This window comes from Hipposideros armiger, unplaced genomic scaffold (assembly GCF_001890085.2).
Source record: "Hipposideros armiger isolate ML-2016 unplaced genomic scaffold, ASM189008v1 scaffold_2636, whole genome shotgun sequence".
Taxonomy (NCBI): domain Eukaryota; kingdom Metazoa; phylum Chordata; class Mammalia; order Chiroptera; family Hipposideridae; genus Hipposideros; species Hipposideros armiger.
Window position 1 is genome coordinate 6,068 of NW_017733951.1, and position 5,635 is coordinate 11,702.

The 5,635-nt window shown below is 41.5% G+C and overlaps 1 long non-coding RNA gene across 1 annotated transcript in view; it reads right to left on the reverse strand.

Moving 5' to 3' along the window:
• LOC109378704 (uncharacterized) overlaps positions 1-4,862 on the reverse strand; it is a 10,527-nt gene extending 5,665 nt beyond the window's left edge. The window contains exon 1 of the long non-coding RNA XR_002123050.1: positions 3,647-4,862. This is a non-coding gene — a long non-coding RNA (uncharacterized LOC109378704). The remainder of the gene's footprint in view (positions 1-3,646) is intronic.
• Positions 4,863-5,635: the final 773 nt, after the last annotated feature.

Consider the following 5,635-nt stretch of genomic DNA (forward strand, 5'->3'; position numbering starts at 1 on the left):
TGGAAAGTCTCCATCAAGTCTCTCCGTGCTGCCTGTGGCTGGTTCCCGGCTACAAGGCAGAGGCGACGAGTCGCCACACAGCCCGATAGGCCCGCTTCCCCCCGGCCCACCGCTTGGTGCACTACACATCGCTAGGACTCAGTGGCAGGCCCACCGCAGTCACATTTCTGGGCCCTTCCTTTACCGCCCGCCCCGTCCCCAGCCCAGGGCCCCACTCAGGAATCCCGGGGCTGTTCCAGGGGCCTCCATCGCCCACACACCTGAAGTAACGCCCTGAGGCTCCCTGTCTCCATCTGAGCCCTCCCCTCCATGCCCACCATCCAGTCACCCTTCGTCTCGCTCCCACCATCACGGCAAGGAACATGGCGGCCTCAACCCATGGCACGAGAGACACGGCCTCGAGGACCTTCCTCCTTGGAGCCACAGAAAGCAGCCCCGTCTCCACTGAAGCCCGCTGCCTGTCCCCTCGCTCTCACTCCCCCCTCAAATGATCTGTCTGTCCACCTACCCGTTGAGACTCCAGTAGCGGGAAAGGCTCCACAAGGAAGAAACACCACCGCCTCCTCCTCAGCTCTGGTCGAAGAACGCGGACTACAATGCGCATGTGCACCAACTGCCGCCTGCTGCAAGGCGCATGCGCAGCAATTAGCATGCGCACTGACTTGGGGCCCTGCATTGCCCGTGGACGTGTTCCCACCTGGGCCACAGAGCCTTGAAAGTCCTGGGCCTAGCACAGTCTACACAAGCAACTTGACGTGTGGTTTCCCTTCCCCTGCAATCTTTCTCATGCTTCCAGAAACTTTCCAGACAGACTGCCCCAGGGTTTCCCTACTGGAGACCATGTCTCAAACATATGGCTGTGACAGAAAGAGACACTAAGGATTTTAAGACCCCTTTTTACCCATGCGGTGAGCCATCACTTCCTTCTCTGCNAAAGTATCGTTGTACTCTCTGTATTCTATCCAAGAGGACCAGAGAAGGCAAAAATCACCATTGATAATGATTCTTATGTATGTCTCCAATTTGATTTCACTATTTCTATAAGAGCGAAGGTGTTTTAGAAGTGATAAGCGTCTCCTAAACAAATGCATATTATATTAGGTCTGGTACTTGAACCTACTTTGGTGCCTCAGCACATTTCATAAACCTGATATTGATGACAAATGCATTTGTATGTTTCTTCACAGCAGGAATTATGAAAGAATCTGAAAATTATCTGCTGTTGGTGACACTACATATATTCAAAAGAAAGTGTTTTCATATTTTAGAATTTAACCTAGATTTGACATCACTTGTTTCTATCTCTGGTAGTCTGTACGTCAGGCAGTCAGTCATTTGGGGTCAGAAGACCTTTCAAATTATCCCTCTATATGACTCTATTAACGTTACAGCATGGTACCTCTATAGTATTCCAGATGTAATTGTGGAGAAAACACATGAGTTGCATTCTTAATGTATAACATACCTGCTGCTGGCAGTGGAATGGGCTGTAATTTTGCGAAACTTGCTCCTTTGACGTTGCCCTCATGCCCAGTCTCATGGAGAGCCAGTCCCTGGAGTTCAGTTTCTAGGTCAGGATCTTAAAAAAAAAAAGTTATCCATTTGACCAGTATCCATGAAATATAAATAATAAATGATAATCTTCATTCCTTCAGTTATTAGCAACAAAACTGTATCTTCTGTGACAATAGTGTGATGGAACGGGGGACTTCATATCTTTGTTTTTCTGTAGTATGAAAACTTAATTTATTTTTTATTGTTATTTATTTATTCTTTTTAAGCTGAGCCATCATGCTACCTATTGGCAGCTTAGCGGCAGCTCAGCTCAGGCCGGGAATCGAACCACTGTAGCTCAGAGCTCAAACTCTTGAGAGAGCTCTTAACCAACTGAGCCACTCAGCCGGCCCGCTGAAAATTTATTTTAAATGAAGGTGAAGAGAAAGCACACGACATCTATAGTACATTTCCTGTATATTGCCATAGTGTACCAAGAATAGAGATCGTCACCTCTGTCTAGAAAATGAGGACTACACTGTAGATGGTCTTGTGATTACAGTTAAACGGAAGAAACTACACGATTAACCAAGTGCATTTGTGGGCATAAGAGCCCTTATGGAAGTGATATCATTTCCTTACTGCATTAAGCCAAACTTTATTAGGTTAAAATAACTAGTTATATTTAGGAGGAAGGTCCTATATGCAACTTTCCGTAAATGAGTCTCATTCAGAAGAAAGGAGCGAAAATATAAACAAATTGTTTACGATAAACAGAAAAATCTCTGTCGGACAGTGATATTAAGGAAAGCAGGATGGAAAAAAATGAATGGACTGTATTGTATTGTAATCATATTGTGGAAACCTCTAATGGAGAATTGGTACAATAATCCATGGCCTGAGTATGTAAGTAAGTTACTACCAGTGTTTGAGGAAAATATTAAACTATAGAGTTAGAAGAAATAATATCTGTTTCACAGTATTATAATTTTAAGGTATTTTTGCATTTCCTAATGTCAAAACTATTTAAACTCCTTTTTACATCACTTTTCAAAAATTACACTCCTATAATTTCCTATATGCCAGTATTCTGAATTGTCCAGCTTTTACCAAACTTACCATAACAAAAATATCCAACAGGGAAGAGAGCGGCCATCAATCCTGGAGCTCATTTCAGGATTCTCTATGCTGCTCCACTGAACAGCATCAATTCTCATGCCAGTACTGAGCTACATTACCGTACAGACACATTTGACAATTTAGCATTTGATACAAAACTATTCACCACTTCATTCACCAACATAGACGGTAGGAAGAACACAATCTTGGAATGAAGTATGAGTTCTGTGTCGGTGAGTCAAGTGCTTATGTAGCCTCAGCTTTCTCATCTTAAAATGAGGCTACTATCCTGAGGCAAATAGGCTTTATNGTGGGGAAAAGATTTAAAATGTAATTGTTTTCGAAAAGTCAGAAGTAGTCAGAATTTGACAGAATCTGAGAACATGTACCCAGGTCTCCATACAGAAAAAGAAACATAAAGAGGAATTTATTCATTATGTTGTAGTGAAATCTTAAAATTTGGCTCAAGGTGATACAGTAAATAAGTTATGAAAAACAGGATATGTTTGTATTCTTAGTATTATATACAAGGGAACTAGAGAACACTAAAACAAGCCCTGAAAATGGTTTTCATATATGTGATTTCAAGTCACTCTTTACAAATGAGTAAGGAACCGTTTAAAAGTTAAGGGGTTCTTCCAGAGTCTCACACAGTATATTAAAGTTGGTGCTAGAATCTACTTCACTACCTCAGTATGTTTCATACCAAACGACTATCATGTGAAATCCATGATGTATTTGATAAAGAAAAAAATTATAGAAGCTTCTGAAAATTATTAGCAATGGGCAGAGTACAAGAGAAGAAAAGTAAAAAAAGGCTTTCAGATTTTGTAATTCAACAAAGCTGTGACACAAACCATTTCTGTAACTGATAAAACATACGTCAGGCATTCAGACAGCTGGGCTCTCAATTACTCTGCCAAAATATTTATATCTGAGCTTTATTAAAGTTATACTATGGTATCTCTATATTCGCAAAGATGTGCTTGTGGAAAACAGAATCCCCTACATTGTATTCTCGTGAGCAACATACCTGCATCTGGCATATAAATGGATTCTATTTTTAGTAACATATCCTCCATGACATCACGAACTTCGCTGCCCTCATCCCCAGTGTTTAGCTGAGCCAGGTCCTGGACATCTGTTTCTGGGTCAAACCATTATAAAAAAGGTTATCAATCAGAACACTTAGCATACTGAAGTTGATTACTCAGACATTATTAAGGCTGCAGTCTTCGAACTTGAAATGTAATCAATTGATTTTTGAAGGCCGAAACATACGTATGACACATTTGATATGGTTAGCGGTGATAATATCATAGTTTGCATGTTTTTATTACCAACAATAACTGTCGCAGGCTGACAAAGGTGACAGTGAGCTTGCTTAGCATAGGTATCTTACTCACAACCGCCTGGACATCTGTGAGTGCCTGCATTCTCGTTACTTCCTCAGACAGAGAAACTAGGAATTAGAAAATTCATGTCATTTTACAGTTTAGGCATCTGTGCCTCTACTGTGAAAACAATTTTAAATGCAGTTGCTGTCTAAGAACCAGAAGAATTCAGAATTTGAGAGAATCCAAAACAAGTATTCAATTCTCTCCCTAGGAAGACAGAAAAAACTTCAAGTCGATTATTTACTCATCATCTTAGCAAGCATCCAGGTCTGCACACTGAAAAAATAATGATAGGATCAGGTGTACTGTTTCCTCATGATCTTATTTGCAATCAAATCTTGAAATGTCACTCAAGATGTTATGCTATTATAAATAGGTAATGAAAAACTGAGTATCTCTTTATTCTACGTGACATGTACAAGAGAACTAGAGAACACAAAAACCAACATTGAAAATGATTTTTATCTATCTGATTTGAATTCTCTATTTACATAACAGTAACTATCGGTTTAGAAGTCCAAGAGTTTTCTCAGAATCACACACATCATAACAAAGCTGATCTTGGAGCCTACTCCATTACTGCAACCTAGTTCACACAAACTGATAATTATTTCAAATGCTTATGTATTTGTTCAAAGCAGGAAATATAGAAGAATAGGAAAATTATTGGCTGTTTGTTAAAGTACATGTACTCAAAAGTAAGAAAAGTTTAAACATTTTGATACTTCAATATATCTTTGATCCAACCCATTTCTGTAACTGATAGAATGTGAGTCAGGCATTCAGGCATTTGGGGTCTGATCTACCATTCAAAAATCTTTTTCTGGGGCCGGACGAGTGGCGCTTTGGTTAAGAGCTGGCTTGGGATGCCGGATCTGAGCAGCAGGGCCCCGGTTTGGATCCCACACGAGGGCCAGTGACGCTGCGCCCTCTACAGCTAAGATGGTGAAAAATAGCTCGACCTGGAGCTGGGCTGCCATGAGTTGCCAGCGATGGCGTCGGATGCAGTGGAGCTGCAGTGGGCTCCCGTAAACTACCGTGAGTGTTCGGCAGTCGGCGTGAGCTGCCAAGAGCCACCGTGAGCAGCCATCCAGTGGCTGGTGACCGACTGCCTCACCTGGGAAGACTGCTATGATAATACCAACATGGGCCAGTGAAGCAACATTCTCCACAACTAGAGTAAAGAACAAAAGGACATCAACTTGTCTGTTGCCCTTCCCCGATTCCCCAACGCTGATTCCCCTCCCTCAATTCCCCAATAAAATCTTTAAAAATATATCTTTTTCTATGAGCTCTACAGTAATGTCATCTCTATATTGTGAAATTCGGAAACCAGACAACTTGCATTCTTATTCCGTAACCTAACTGTTTCCAGCGCTTCAGTCTGCTCTAGATTGGGAAAAATCTTGCCTTTGACATCAGGACCCTGTGTGTCCTCACCCTCAGTCTTTGGCTGAACTGTTTTTGGGAGAACAGCTTTTGGGTCAGGCCCTTCAAAAGATGTTATCAGTTTGAGCGGTAAACAGCCTTAAGTTGAATACTCGGAAATTCTTCAGGCGGTAGCCCTTGAACTTCAAATCATAGTAACCCTTTTATCCACACAGAAAGTAACAATGTGCCACATT